This window comes from Protopterus annectens, chromosome 13.part0 (genome assembly GCF_019279795.1).
Source record: "Protopterus annectens isolate FY-2018-M chromosome 13.part0, PAN1.0, whole genome shotgun sequence".
Lineage (NCBI taxonomy): Eukaryota > Metazoa > Chordata > Ceratodontiformes > Protopteridae > Protopterus > Protopterus annectens.
The window spans coordinates 1,319,555,207-1,319,573,172 of NC_056747.1; positions in this window are offsets into that span (position 1 = coordinate 1,319,555,207).

The following is a 17,966-nucleotide window of genomic DNA, read 5'->3' on the forward strand; positions in this document are numbered from 1 at the left end:
AAGAAATCTTTTATTTAATGAAATACAACTAAGCGCTTTTCGTTTGTAAAATAACAAACTTCATCAGACTAAAACAGTGTTAAACTACAACTGAACTTCTTAAATAGCATCTTATAAGCCCACCATATAGTAGAAAGGAAATTATGTCATGAACAAAATTTTAAATTTTAAAAATATAAAGTGCATATATAAAACACACATACATAAAATACATTAACTAAATTCCTTCATTAATAAATAATCTAAAGATATCCTAGTTGATTATTGTTAATTAAAATATTTCTTGTTATAGAAAAATGTATATATATATATATATATATATATATATATATATATATATATATATAGTAGATATACTTATTAAATTACTACCCTAGCACAGGTCAGCAATAACTAAAACCAGCTTACAAATTATCTCACCTAAGTAATGCTTTTAGCCTGAGTATACTATTGATTGCACAGTATTCATTCAAACCCAGCCATACGTAAGAATGTAGTTTTAGTTGCCAGATTAATTCTGCTCTTTCTAAATGTTGCTAAATGTAACTCATGGACCTGTGGATACCACAAAATCCAAATCTATGTTCATCATACTCCTGCATGTGTTTTGCAAGTGCATTTGTTAAATTCATCTTTCTAATGGCATATAGGTGCTCATATACTCTTTATTTTAGGGTTCTAGTAGTCTTCCCTATAATCAGCTAGACAGTGCTTACACATTGCCACATATACCAGCCCTTTCGAATTACAATTTAGTTTATCATATATATTATATTTCTGACCATTAATGTGAACATATTTACCCTCATACATATGCTTGCATAAATTACAAATTCCACATTTTTTCATGCCCTTTACTTGGTGGGTTTTTTTTTGTTATTTTACACATCTCAAGAAGAGTTTTAAAATTCTTGCCTCTTCTGGTTATTATTTTGACATCATCCATAAATTTATTAATAATAGGTGCTTCAACCTCGATTAAATGCCAATTCTTTAAAACTATTGTTTTTATCTCATAAAAATGAAAGTTAAATGTTGTAATGAAGGTTGCATTATAATTTATACAATTATCTTTCTTTTGTATATACCTGGTTCACCTGTTGATTTAGGATTGGTGAAAAATGTCCATTATTCCTTTTATGGCTAACCTCAGTATACACTTCATGCAATAAACTAACAGGATAACCCCTACTTATAAACATCTCTCTGAGATGCCCGCACTCAAACATAAAATCTGCTTCCAAGCTAACCATTTTAGCAGCACGGACAAATTGCCCTTTTACTACTGCTTTCTTATTTGATAAAGGATGGGAGCTTGTACAATGCAGGAAAGAGAGTAAGTTGGCTTCCTGTGTATTTTTGTAATAAATATTTGGTTAATTCTATCCTTACTAAGGTTAACATCCAGATAATTTATTTCTTGCTCATCTATGGCATGTGTGAATTTTAAATACTATGTTGTGTTATTAATGTAGCCTAAAAATTGTTCTACAGATTGTTGGTCACCTTTCCATAGGATAACTATATCGTCCAGATAATGGAAATACAACATAATGTTATCAGCATAATTGCCTCCCAGGACATATTTATTTTCCCATCCTGCCATAACTAAATTGGCAAAAATGGTCCCACAAGTTGACCCCATCACAATTCCTACCTTTTGAAGATAGCAGCTGTTATTAAATATTAAGAAGTTACTGGAAAGTACGATGTTAAACAGCTCAACATATAAACTGATTTCTGATTGTGGCATGACTTGTTCAAATAGCAACTGCTCTATAATCTGAATACCCTCCTATTGGGGTATAACAGAAAACAGATCCTTTACATCCACTGTCAAGAACAAAACCTGATCAGAATATTCAATACCATTCATCTAGAACAAAACCTGATTAGAATATTCAATACCATTCATCTAGAACAAAACCTGATCAGAATATTCAATACCATTCATCTAGCTTAGAAAGTGCCAAGAATCCTTGCATATCTGTACTTGCTCATCCAAAAACGTCTTTAATCTACTATCAAGTAATCTGGCACAAGAGTACTTTCCAGGATAATTTAAATATGAAGGAAAGGGATTTATTTACTTATTTATTGCAACAGAAGATCGGGATTATGAAGCAAGATAAAGGGAGTGGGCTTGTAATCATGGACATCCATGATTTTGACAAAAGGATATATGAAATACTTAGCAATGACACGTATAAAGAAGTTAGTAGAAATTAGTTGAATATGGCCTATAGGAGAATCTCTATTGCTCTGAATGATATGTTTTTGGAAAATAGAATTACTATTGACATTTATAATTATTTGAACATTATTTCACCCAGTATTCTGACTATATCTGGTACTCCAAAAATACACAAGGATGCAACCAATCCACCTTTACAACCTATAGTGGATGGTCGCAACTTCATTACACACCCTTGTTCCAAATTTCTTCACCACTGCAGTACCAGCCTATAATTCCACAACTTTTGGCTGTAGAACGTAGACTGAAACTCCAAAGGTGGTGGTATTTTCATATTCATAAAGGATGCATACAACTCCAGAGTGGTAGACCAACATTATGTGCCCCCCACACCACACTCCTTACTATATATACTAACTCCAGGGTTTCACAACAATGGGGAAAAGGCCATATATAACTTTCAGTGAAATGTGTTTCAGTGAATTGAGTTTTCAGTGAAATAAGCTTTCAGTGATTTGTGTACAGTCATTTAACTTTCAGTGAAATGTGCTTTCAGTGAATAGTCCTAGACCCACATATATATATATATATATATATATATATATATATATATATATATATATATATTTATACATATACACACACATACACACACACACACACACACACACACACACACACACACACACACACACACACACACACACACACACACATACACACACATACGTACATACATTCATATATAGGTTATTGCTTATGGTTATTAATATTGTGCTGCACTGAGGTGTATACATTACAAGTAACAACTCACAGATACCTGGAGAATCCAGTGCATACAAGGATGGGGGAGTTGGCTAACCCATCATAAGGTCATTACATGCTTATCACATCCCTGTGTGACTGCTACATATAAACACAATATTACAGCATTTTTAAGCTCTCACATGGCCAGCTAGTTCCAGCCATTGGGCCACCAGAGGTGGCACCCATCTCAATGTCAGCCACAGAGGTAACTGCCATCTGGGTGGATTTCCATCTGTGCCAGTCAGGCAGACAGTGTTTTCCCCTCTTTATCGCTGATCGCTGTGCTCCCCATCCTTATACATCACTCCTTGTCCACTGGTTGTACCCTAGCCCTTCCCATCACCAGCTGCCCACCCTCTGGTAGTCAGTGTCTTATTTATTGCCTCCCTTATGTATCACTACCTCAGCCGCCAGTGATTGTCTGTGTTCTGTTTGTCTGTCCCTGCTTCCTTTCATTTTCTTTCTCTGCTACCTGTATGTACCTCTTGCTACCTCTGCTGCTCTTCATGAAATGAAAAATGCTGTGCTATCTCCCCATTTCCTCTTCATTTACATTATACTTTGTTGTGATGTTCTTCAATGACCTGCTCTCAGTGTCCCTGTTGCAGCTACAAGGAGCTTTAATACAAATGGAAACAGATATTGTTTCAGGCACACCTACCTCATATCCTCTCCTGGATTACATGACCACACATAACTCTGTTATTCCGGCAGCATGGTGATTGCTGTTATTACCACTGCAAAGGTTCATTATGCAGCCTTGTCCCCAGCATGACGATGCTGTGCTGACACTCATGCATGTTTAAGTATCAACCCATGTTCTGTTAAATTCATTGTGGGATTTACTGCTGCATAGTGGAATTAATGCTTGTTAGTGAATACCTCTCAAGAAGTATGCACTCAGACTTAAAGGTAGCAGATATGGTAGTAATTATTATGTAAAGCAAGACAGAATGGTGGTTGGTGATGAAGCATTCGTGGTAAAAGTGAAAGAGTGAGAAGATGATGGATAAAATGTTTTTACACTTCCATATTTTAAATAAACACCATTGCAGTCCACAGCTAATATTTTGTGAAATCTAAAAAGTGAACAGGGAAGTAACTCAAAATTATAGATTTGTAAAAATGTTTGAATATATGAATAGTGTTGATGACAGACTAGGGCTACTGTTCTTGAACACTTTTAGAATTAGTAACTGTAGATTCATATTACAAGTTAAGAGGTTTGTGCACTAGGCTGAAAAGATTTATATAATGATTTAAGAGATATGTACACAATAAAGGTAGCAAAAATTATTTAAAATTGGGAATTATTTAAAATTGGGAATCTGGTATTAAGATGACTGGCTATTTATGGTTCTATATATCACATATCTTACTTGACAACCTGCTTACTGAGGTTCTGAGAGGAATTGTTTCTCATTTGCTTGGGTATGCTTTGAATATGTGTTCTTCATATCAGAGCTTACATTTTAATAAATAGTGAGCTGCATTCAGATTGACAAAGAACATACTGACATCTTGCAAGAAGTGCAGGTCTCTTACAAGTAATTAACATGAAGCATGAAGTAAACAACAAATGTGAATACTGAACTGAAAAGTAAAGAAAATATTACATAAGGCTGCACACTCTATTAAACCACATTTAGTGCCTTCAAACAACGTGATATCAAATAAAAAAACATGCAATATATATATATATATATATATATATATATATATATATATAAAATGAAAAAATCCAATTATGCAATTAAGATATCAATTAAGTTAAATACTTCTAGTTAGGCATTCCTGTACTCACTGTGGTTACTCTAAGCATTACTTTATTAATTTCATAATATTCATAACAAACCTGTTTGCATTTCACAGTTTCATCATCTTATGTTATGCTTTTTTTAATTTATGTAGATATGTAGAAAGTGCTAGTGTTTGTCGCCAAAAACTGACCAACGGTCAGAATGCTGAAGTTAAAAGATGCAAGCATCCTGATATGGTGGCTAGACTTGAAGAATGAGAAAGGCAATATTGAATTTTCTTCACTTTCAGCTTCTTTGGTTAGGTTGTGTGACCACAGACTTGGTGTGTGGGTGTGCATATATATTCATGCATCCACAACCCCTTTCCCATTTTTGTATATGGGTCGGGGTGAGCCAGGTTTATACTGCCAAATGGCTAGCCCTGCTGCAATAATGCTTCCACAGCACACACACTAGCACCCATGGCCTGTTTATTTATTTATTTATTTTATTTTATTTTACATTTGCTGACTGGGATAGTCTGACTGGATACATGTCCATTTTCAGTGGAGGCCTGGGGAGAAAGGCTCCAGACTTACAAACAGATAAAGACAAACGAGTTCCAGTATGTGTCTAAGCATATAGTATCAAGATACAAGTTATAGTCTAACATTTTAAGATGAAGAATACAGTTTAAAAGCAAAAATATATACATACATGTTACAGTTTGTTTTGTCAGACATAAATGTGCGGCTATATACAAAGTATCTACACACAAGATACAGTTTCTTTTTCAAACTTTTAATGAAGAGGTAGGTAGCTGTGTTTAATAATTGCAGGGATAGGATGGTAGATAAGGTTTTAGTCAGGGTTAGAGCAGGGACATAACCAGTGAGTTTTGAAATACTGGGTCAGATTTTTTTTTTTGAAATGGTTAAGTGAGGGGTTCAGAGTAAGGTCAGATGGGAGGGAATTCCAGATTTTAGCTATTGTATTTGCAAACAAAGATTCTCCAGATAGGTTGTTAGCTTTAACAGATTGAACCAAAAGTTTTGTGGTTTAGAGTTTAGAGTGCCCAGTTCACCTAATGTGACAAGAAACCAGATGAAACTCATGCAAACACAGCAGGGACATACAGATGCCACATAAAAGTCACTGCAACCGAGCTTCCTGTGACAAGACAACACTATCAGCTGTGCCACCCCCATATATATGTATGCATGGTTCATAGGTTCATAGGTTGGTACTAGGCTATCGGCCCTAGGGCCTATACAGGCCTAGCCAAAAAGGTACCCTGGCTTTCTCTCCCAAGAAAATTATTTTCCTGTGCCCCTGTCGAGCAGAGCCACAGAGATGATTCCCGGGCTGAATTTCCTATAGGTTCATAGGTATGTATATATATATATATATATATATATATATATATATATATATATATATATATATATATATATATATATATATATGGATCTACTTTGACCCATCGAATTAACGTTTCAACGAAACTCATTTTCGTTACTCTGGTTTTGCAAAAGTACATTTCTCCGGAAATGCACTTTTGAGAAACTACAGTTCACCAAAGTTGTTGGTGGAGATCATGGTACAGTGGGTAGTGCGATCTTGGAGTTGTTATATATTAGTAGTGGGGGTGTGAGGGGTGCAGGGAGGCTTGCCCCTGCATAATTTAATGTAGTTTGTTTGTTTTTTTTCTTCAGTAAACTGTAGTTTAGTGAAAGTGCATTTCCGAAGAAATGCACTTTCATGAAACCGGAGTAGCGAAACTGAGTTTCGCTGAAACATTAATTTGAAGGGTCAAAGTAGACCTATATATATATATATATATATATATATATATATATATATATATATATATATGTATATATACACATAACATACACATATACACACAAAGGCCTGGCAAAACTAAAGTCTTCACAGTTTAATGCCTTAAGCCTCCTGTAGTGGAGATCCATGGGATATATGCAAATGATCCCTTATGGATCCACTAATGTTTCAGTTAAATAGCTTGTGAATGCTCATATCTTTTGCCTTTTAAATTTTTAAGTCTTTAATGGTGCATTCAGGACAATAAAGCCAGACCCCACTAGCTGTAGACATACTATGTTTCACACTTTTTCCAAGGTCATCAGTACAACATTGTTGTGTTGTTTGAACATACGTCAGAAGTACAAATCTTAAAACAAGCCCATTATCCATAACATTAGGGTGACTAAAATATTGATGGGTCCTGACAATATTCCTGGATGCATCTTAAAAAACAATGAAGTAGAATTTAGCCACACCACTAATAACATTACTCAATCTCAGCCTCCATACAGGTTTTGTACCAAGTGAATGGAGAACAGCTACAGTCATTTCCTTAAATAAGACAGAACCTTCCACAGACCCAGGGAATTGCAGACACATAAGTCTGACCAGCTTCATATACAAAGTCATGGAAAGATTTATCGTGGAACTAATCAGGACATAGGAAACCTCCAAACACTGGACCTGTCTCAGTTAGCCTTTATCAAGTGCAGGTAATCAACCCGGAGGGCTCTTTAGAAAAGGTCACCAAAGCAATGGATGAAGGCAAAATGTTATACATCACATACCTTGAATGGCCAAGCTTTTGACACAATTCCCCATTCAGACATAGTAGAAAAGCTAAACCAACTAGGAATAAACTCCTATGGCACCTACTGGATTGGCAAATGACTTACAGATAGGACTCAGATAAACAAAATAGGGAAATTTACCTCCACAAAGAGACCAGTCACCAGTTGAGTTCCACAGGGTTCTGCACTGTGACATCTCCTGTTTGACATCTACTTTTCTGAAGTAAAAGCCAATACCAAAGGGCTCTGTCTGACTAAGTCTGCAGATGATTGCAAGCTAGGAGCAGTTATTGAATACCCAAATGACTTAGCCATCCTGCAGGAAGGTTTGTCAAAAATAAATAACTGGTGCCAAAATCAAGGAATGAAATTAAATGCCAAAAAATGCATTACTATATCTCTTGGAAAATCATCTACCCCTGGGAACTATCACATTGACAATACATCCGAAAGGGATAGTGTCTAGATTGAGGGATGTCATTGTCCCTATGATGACCCTCTACTGGATCAATAATCAAGGAGTCTCAGTGGCAACAGTGGTGGACATTCATTGGGAGGGTAATAATGTACACACACAATATTTCCAGATGCAGCTCTCTTCATCAAGTACAATTTCCCTTAAGAGCACACAGAGACCACAGTCAGTCTGGGGCTGATATCTCCCACTTTCTCCAGATCCTCACTAAGACTCCCCACTGCCACAGCTGTAGAGTTGAGTCTTTAGCCAGGGTTCCAAGCCAAGTCCTCCAACACTCTCTCTGTCCAAACAGTGCTTTTTATCCCTGCCCAAGTAGATGACATACACGCACACACACACACACACACACACACACACACACACACACACACACACACACACACACACACGCACACCTGGGAAAGGCTGCCACAGTTTAATAGCTATACCCCCTTCTGCCCAGACAATAAGGTAGTTACCACTGCCACCAAAACCCCTTATCAGCTACTTTAAGGCCCTTAACAATGGTGTTCAGTCTTACTGTGTAATATTAACATTAATGCAAATTATAGTTTGACCAAGAGTAGGGCTATTAGGAGTATCCCACACAGTGTCACCAAAACATAGGCAAGTACTCTCAAAACTTAAATATCTCTACACAGATCAGCCACAATGAAATGTTTAAATGTAATACATAATAAATAATAAAAGAACAAGGCAATACTAAATATATATTCACAGTGATTCAAAACCACAGGAAATATTTAAAATAACATTGCAGTACAGGCTCACATAAATAAAGAAAAACATCTAAACTAAGCTTCTCTATTTATGACTGAAAGAGAATTATACTGCACCCTAAGACACTACACTAAGAGACTTCTTTAATTAATATTTAAAATGTTACTGCTGGGATAGCTTGCAGAATGACATAATTTCTGGTCAACTGACTTCTAGTTTCCATGCCAAAACCCCGAGTGATAGAAGCTGGCAGCACTTAGCATCTATTTGCAAAAATATACAGACAAGAGCTTTTCCTTGGATCTTTGGCAGATACTGGAAGTCACACAACAATTGTGTTCCTTCATACTTCAAAAGTAGCAATTAGTTCACTCTAAAAACAATACAAAAAATTTCCTAGTACAGACAACTCAGTGTCTCTAGCTGCATTGAAAACTTGAGAGGTAGCCTCTTTATTGCATCCTATAAAGTAATTTAGTTTCAGATATTTTTCTAAAGTTTACAAGACTGAGGTTAACCTCCTGTATCCCAGTTTCCACTGTTAAAATAGATACATTTAAACAGTTACAATGGTGCATGTACATTTCTGTTCTCTTCCAGTAGGGCACACTGTGGATACATTTTAAATACAAACAGTAAAAATGTGGAACAAGCGATAAGATGGAGAGAAAAAAAAAAGACACTGAGGAAGAATGTTTTTGATATTGGAAAGCTTTGTCGTTTTTAATAAATTTTATTTGGCTTGACGGTGTGGAGAGATTATTTTCTTTTTTGCTACATTTTAAACACAGCACTTTTACAAATACCTTTTCAACACACACATCTGTGCAGAGTATTTGATATATACATGAAATGCATTTCTAATACATTTGTAATACAAGCATCTTGTATAAATTATTTTGATATTCACCAATGACATATAATTATTTACAAAATTCCATCTAGCTGTTCTGGCAGTATCTCCTTTTGTCTCACTACCCCCACCCCCCTTCAAGGACTCAAGCTAGTTTTTCAAGTGACCCTTAAGAAACATTGCTTGAGAAGGATGACTGTCTGGGAATACATTATCCTGTTCCCTGTCTTGACAGCCTATCTGCGTTGGCATTGCTAACCCCACTGCAGTGCTGTACTGTTATATCATTAGCCTGCAACCCTGAGTTCCACCTTAGCTCCTTGGCATCTTTGCTGGCTGGCTCGATGTAGCCATAGATCCCCCTCAGACTCCTCCTGCCTCCTACTCAAATACTCAGTACAAGGGCCTCCCTGTCATGGTAAGGTTTTAGCATGTTAATGTGGTACAGCGTGTGCCCCTGCTTCCTGCCTAGCAGTTATACTGTTTAGTTAACATCACTGACCTTCTTCACCACTTTGTAGGGTCCCTTCCAAGCTGTTTGCAGCTTATTATGTCTGATAGGAATTAGAACCTTAACCTGCTGCCCCACAGCATATCTCTGTCTCGAGCATTCCTGTCATACCAGTCCTTTTTTCTGCTGTTGGGCTCCTGCCAGGTTCTACTGATCCAAGCCCATGAGTTCCCTGAGGCTTGTCCTGTGGTTTAGGACATATGCCACAACAGACTCCTTGTGGGATTCACACTCACCCTCCCACTCTTTATGAATCAAATCTAGAGGTCCCCTCACCCTATGCACATACAGCAACTCAAAAGGTCAGAAACCTGTTGATTACTGGAGCACCTCTCTGTAAGCAAACAACAGATGGAGCAAATATTTGTCCCACTCCCTCATAAACTGGTCTGAAAATGCCTGTAGCATGGTCTTTAGTGTAGAGTTTAACCTCTCCACAAGACCATTAATCCGGGGGTAGTAGGCGGTGGTCTTTAGGTGCTTCACCCCACAGCACTCCCACAGACCAGCCAGCAGGTCTGGCATGAAATTGCTACCTCAGTCAGTCAGTATTTCCATTGGGAAACCTACTCAGCTGAAAACCTCTAACAAAGCATTTGCCATCTTTCCTGCCTTGATGGAGGACCACCACCTCAGGGTATCTGGTAGCATAATCAACTACCACTAGGATATATTTGTTCCCTGTGGAACTTGGGTTACTCCGAGGCCCCACAATATCCATAGCTACCTTCTGAAATGACTCCTCAATCACAGGCAAAGGACTCAAAGGAGCTTTAATTTAGACTTCTGCCCTGCCTACTTTTTTGCACTGCTCACTGGACCCCCAGACCAATAAAAATTCTGCATAATATGTCTCTTAGCATGCTTTATGCCCATATGATCTGCAAAGGGAATGTCATGGGCTATGGCTAGAAGTATAAAAAGAACCAACTCCAAGACCACTCAAAACATACAGAAAACATTTTTTATTACAAGCAAAGCTTTCAGGTATCATCCTTCCTCAGTGCTATTCCAATATAAAACAGTTAACTTCATATAAAAAAGTTTTAAAAAGTCACAAGATCACAGTCAGCCTATAAACAACATCAATTCATAAAATAATTATGATATCACATAATTACAAATTGGTAAATTAACCCCGCATGCACATTCAAAATAACAGCATATATACTATTGCAATTGTAGATGTTTTTTAACCAAGATAGGTTTAATTCTCACAATACTACTTAAGTCAGGAAATAAATCTGCTTGTAACAATAAAATCCATCCATATTCTGTTTTCTAATGTATTATTTATATCATCACCTCTAATATGTCTAAAACACGCTCCACTACCCTAAACTTAAAATAATGCTCAGAACCCCTATCTACAATATGTTTACTTAAAGCATTTGTCAGTACTGCTCTCCATATGTCTGACTTATGCATACATTCTTTTAACTTTCTTGTAGTTTTACCTACATAAAAGCAAGAATATTTTACACATGTTGCTAAATAAACAAATGTGTAGTGTTAGAAGTGGCAGAGCACTGAAAAATAAACTGTTTCTCTGTCACTGGGTGATTAAATAAAATGCTGTTTGCTGAAATATCTGTACAACAACTATGATTTAAGCAAGGAAATGTGCTAAATCTCCCACACTTTTTCCTTCGGACCTTAAAGCCTTTATAACATAATCTACTTTTTTAAATTACACATATTCCTATATGCAAAACATCGTTGAGGGCCTAGTAATTTATATAGTTCTGGCATAGCCAATAAAACATTCCAATTTTTCTTGATAATTTTTTCTACCTCAGCTGTTCTAACATTATAGGTTGTTGTATGTCTGATTATATTATTATCTTGTCTATCTATAAAACACATATAAAAAAAATTATGACCATAAAACACTCTGACTCTATTACTATTCCTTCTGACATTAGCCTGTCTGTTCTACCTTACCAGCCCCCTCATTGTCCATCATTCTCCCTGTTTTCATATAACAAACACATTCACCTCAGAACACTCACACACCTCAATAATTATATCCCCTTATTTATATACCTTCAACAATAGCCTGCTCTTTCCCTTCAAAATTAAGCACACCTACAAATACTCTACTCTTGCCCATATAACCTATACTGCCTCAAAGCAAACAACCCTCAGACTACATGCTAGACAGTCTAAACACCTCTTTGCCGCTATACACTAACTTATTGCCATCCTCCTCACAGGCGATATTCACCCTAGCCCTGGCCCTGCTGCCCTTGAAAATCCAAGCCCCACCCCACCTTCTCTCTCCTCAACAGGAAAATCCCTCATCTTCTCAGCACTAAATGCTCAGAGTATATGTTACAAAATCTCCAGCCTCCATGCCTGGCTCATCCACAATCACCCAGATATCCTTTCCATCTCCGAAACCTGGTTGAAACCCCACATACTAGACACAGAAAAAACTCCTCCTAATTACTGCATCATCAGAAAATATAGACTACACAAAAAGGGCGGGGGGTTTGCTCTCCTCTACTCATCTGCCCTCTCAGTTATTCCCTTCACAAAACATGTTCCACAATTCAGCAATGCTGAATTAATTCCAGCCCTACTTCAGATAAATAAGCATAAACTCATATGTATAATCAGTCTCTATATCCCTCCTGGTGACAATGTCCCAGTCCTAGAAGATATTCTTTCCTGGATCTCTTCTAATATTACCAATGAGACTATAGTCCTGAGTGATGTAAATATTAATTGAACCACCATCCAATCACCCTCCAACTCTCTAAACATAAACTTCTATAATTTCATACAACTAATCAACTCCACAACTAGACCTTCCAAAGACAACTCCTCTGATAATACCCTCGACTGGATACTAGCCTCCCACCCTCAATACATCTCTGATAGTGGTACCCTCCCTGAGTCACTCAGTGATCACATTCCCACCTTTGCTCATCACCTTCCCATACCTATGCATCTACCTCATACTTTCATCACCATTTGTCCCCTAAAAAAACTTCAAACCCAATGCCTTCTCAAATGCACTAAAACACATTAACTGGAACCCTCTAAAACTCTACCTTTAGCCAATGCCATTTCCTACTTTAATACAACATTCTTAAAACTCTTAGATACCTTTACCTGCCAGAAAACTAAAAGAATAAAAACTAACTCTGTCCCATGGTTAACCAAAGATACCCTAGCAGTCATGTGCCTCCGAGACAAAGCCTGGAAACGTCACCAGAAAAACAAAACTTCCATTACCCATAATGAATACAAAATACTTCACAACAAAGCAAAAAAATCCATTATCGCAGACTGCAAATCCTATTATTCCACACTCCAAAACAACTATAAGACAAACCCTAAAAAAATTCTGTAACAGAATTACCTCTCTATTCAACCCTGGTCGAAAAGAAAACCCCTGCCCAGATCCAAATGCCTCTGACATTGATCTAGCCATACAATTCAACTCTTTCTTTGTTAATTCCATTGCCAAACTAACAATATCCTTCTCTAACAATTCTCTATCCCCACGTTTATCATCTTCTATCTCATCACCTCCTGGTGTTACTTCCTCCCTACTCCCTCCCTTCTCTATGAATCATATCCCCATATCTACTACAACAAAACCTGAAACCATGCTCCAACACCCCAGACTATATCCCCTCCTACTTCCTAAAGACCGCCACAGAAGCCATTGCCTTCCCCATCTGCATTCTAATCAATCGATCAATCAAAGAAAGATATGTACCACAACTTTGGAAAAAAGCCTTTATTATTCCTCTCCACAAAAGAGGCAATAATAACAACATTTCCAATTTAGGACCCATCACCATCCTATCCCCCATCTCTAAACTGCTAGAAAAATGTATCCATTTACAGCTCTTACCTTACCTTATAGATAACCACCTACTAACTCCCACACAACATGGATTCAGGCCCAGTCACGGCACCACCACTGCTCTCCTCTCCTTCTTAGAAACCATTAACAAAGCCCACGACTCTGGCTGTACTGTTTCCACTCTCCTTCTAGACCTATCAAAGGCTTTTGACACTATCTCTCACAATATTCTTCTAACTAAACTTTCCAAACTAAATCTATCCGTTTCGACTATTAACTGGTTCTCCAGTTACCTCTCTGATAGGCAACAATCAGTTAAGTGGAAGAAAGTTACCTCCCTATTCCTCAGCACTTTGACTGGTGTACCTCAGGGTTCCATTCTAGGTCCCCTACTGTTTAACATTTTTATAAATGACTTCCACCATGCCATACCCAATACTAAACTTATTCAATACGCTGATGATTCAACTATTATCTGCTCTGCCACTTCTACCCACACTCTCATAAAACTAACCTAAGATGCCTTCTCCTCTACTGAAAAACGGATGCTAGATAATCATCTGGCACTTAATGCAAAAAAAACTAAATTCATGATATTTACCCCTTCTAAGACCACCATTATTGATAAAGACACATTCGCCATTACTAGTCACAATAATACTCCTCTTGAAATTGTATCTAATGCAAAATTACTAGGTATCCCCATTGATGATCAGCTTAAGTTTGATATTCACCTGCATACAAACATCAGGAAAACACGTCAGAAACTTGGAATGCTATACTGCCATAATCGCTACTTCTCCTCTTCTACCAAGCTAGTTCTCTTCACCACATAACTCATCCCATCTTTCCTATATGGTGCCCCTCTCCTCACTAACCTACAATCATCCCTCAAGACTAAACTTACCTCCTGCTACAACAAAATTGCCAAATTTGCCACAAGCCACTGATCTTCCACGTACCACTGTATAGCTCTTCACAAACTGAATTGGCTAGAGTTGCCCCACTATCTCACTTATATCCAACTCATCCACCCTCATAAACTTATTTTCACTCCCTCAATCTGCCCCTCTCTAGCCTCCACCTTCAAACTGCACATACCTGATAGACTCCTAAGATCAAACAATCAAAATTTTATTGAATTACATAAACCTGCCCACCCACCTGGTAAACTTATACTATCATTTTCTCTAGCACCCCTCTGGAACTCGCTGCCACCCCTGATCCATTCCACTAGCAGTCACTCCTCCTTTAAAACCTTGCTCCACTCACGCCTAGCATCCCATTGTGAATGTTAATGCACTACTTCTACTTAACTACATCTGAAATTCAGCCTTTCTCTCAGTAAGAGCTCACATATTTCTAAATTATCTAACAACCATTACCTCTGTATGAAACATCTGTTTTTTCTTATTTTATTTCTGTTACCACTGTATGAACCAACTGTCTGTAAATAATACTTATGATTATTATTCCTATTAACTTGCATCAAAATTCATGCTTGTAATTGTACTTGCATTACTGTACAAAAATTGTTTATTATATTCATTATATTCTTGGTGCTTGTTTATTAAAGATTGTGTATGTTTGGAGCTTTTCTCCCCAGAACTCCATTAAAAATGGCCTAATCTCAGCTCAATGGACCATCCTGGTAAAGCAACTGCAAATAAATAAATAAATCTTCAATGTCATTCATGCATCAAAAATAGGTTTAACTGAACCTGTTCTTTTTAACAACACATCTTTTATAATTGCATCTATTAAAACCACATCATAACCCCTTTCAAGGAATTCATTCCCTATCCTCCTCATTTCAGACTCACATTTCCTGTCATCTGTAGTTAACCTACTAATCCTTATAAGTTGAGCTTTTATTATACCTTTGAAAACATGTGGTGCATGCATACTCTTTCGAGATACATAGCGATTTACATGTACATTTTTCCTATGAACACTTGTACTCATAGAATTCCCATTCCTCTGTATTTCAACGTCCAAAAAAGTAATCTTATCAGTTGAACAAGCCATTTTAAATTTTAAGAAACTAGTAGTGCTTTCTAAATATGACACATACTGCTTCATACTCACATGTACAGTCCCAAATCAAAAAACAATCATCAACAAATCGCTGATAGATTAACAGATTTTTGTTCATATCATTTACATCACTATAAATTACCTATTTTTCCCATTGGTGCAAGACTAAATTGGCATAGGTGTTCACCATGGGAATACCCATGGCGACTCCTGCTGTTCATAAAAAGGGTTGTCTATCAATTAGAAAAGCATTTTTTGTTAGTACAATTTCTATTAATTGACATATAGTCTCTATTTTACTAGATATCATTCATATTTCAGTACTTTCAAAAAACTGCGAATTGCCTGAATGCCATATTCATTTGGTATCACTGTAAAGAGAGAGTTTATGTCAAGTGTGACGAACAAAAATGGTCTATCCATATTATTTATATGCCAATCACATAACTTCACCAAGAAATCATTCATGTCATTAATATAGCTTTTACTAAATATAAGATATTTACTTAGCTGTTTTTGTAAATAAATTAAAATGGGCTCAGTTATCCACACCCTTCCTGATACGATAGGTCTCATGGGCAGGTGGGTCGAAGACTTATGTAATTTAGGTATACCATATATTTGTGGTATCCTAGGGCATAGTACAGTAAAATAATTATATAGTTCAATGAAAACATCATTATTAAGATGTAACTCATAAATCATCATGTTACCTTCCATCACCATTTTTTTAACATCAGGAAAACATTTTTTTTTCAAAGGTAGCAATATCTTGCAAAAAATCATGCATCCAGGACATATAATGCATCTTGTTCGTTATTACTGTTGCACCCCCCCCCTTATCAATTTGCTTTATCACTATAGAGTCATTTTGTTCTAATTGTTTTAAAGCCTCATTTTCATCAAAAGTCAAGTTATAAAATCTTCTTTTAATAGGCTTAGCATATAGCTCATGTAAATCTCATTCACATATATCGTGAAATGCTGTTAAAATAGGACAGTTGGTGGGTATAAATGAACTAGATCTTACTTTTTCATCATTTAAACAATCAATATCAGACAATTTAGAAATAATAGTTACAGCTTTATTATGGAGTAAGGGGGTCAGGAACTGTACCTAGAGCCTTTGGTCGCATTATACTGTTTACATACTCTTTCAAATATATGAATAAAACTATCAAAATTAGTACCTCTGTAAATTGTGGAAGAAATTTACTGACCTTTATTGCTTCTGGAGTTCAGTTATTCTCTTCCCTATTACCTCCATGACCCTGGTGAAAAGTCAACATCTCCTTTTCATGTTGCCTGTGCCTCTCATTTTCTTCAATCTCAGTCTCGCATTTTCTTCAGCCTTCAAATGCTGCTGTCTCTGCTGATTCTGTTTCCAAATGTTTGGCCTCCAGTTCAAGTCTCTTTAAATCCAGATGGTTTTTTTTAAGTCCTCTTTGGGAAATTTGAACTGTCCATTTTCTGAGAGTTGTACATCCCCAAGGACAGTCTGGTTGTCCTCCTGGTTGCTGGCCTGTGATGCAGCTGTGACTAAGGCTGCAATCATTTCTTCTTTACTCAGGTTGGCGTGCACCACTCCTTTGGCTTGGCACATCTCAGCCTACTGGCTCCTAGTCAGCTTGCCATAATCCTCTGCTGACATCCTTGCCTGCTCTGCTTGACTAACCAAGCTAACAAAAAAATAAATAAAACTATTGTGATATGAAACTCTGGATGTCTACCGTGTGGCTGCTTGAGAGTACAAACACCTTCTTTAGTGACCACTGTTTACAGGCTACAAATGTTCAATATCCACACCACTGAATCTCAATATGTGATGTGGTGATCCCACCACTGCCAACCAAATGTGATGTGGATATCCTACCACTGCCCATTAAATGTGATGACCCACCACTGGCCCAGTAATCAAGGAGCCTCAATCTTCACCACTGGCAACAGTGGGTGATGTTCACTGGGAGGATGACAAGTACACACAGTATTTCCAGATGCAGCTCTCTGCATCAAGTGCAATTTCCCTTAAGAGCACACAGAGACCATAGTCAGTCTGGGGCTGGTTCCTCCCTCTTTCTCCAGATCCCCAGTAAGACTTCCCACTGCCAAAGCTATTGAGTTCTTAGCCAGGGTTCCAAGCCAAGTCTTCCAGTACTCTTTCTGTCCCAACAGTGCTTCATGTCCAT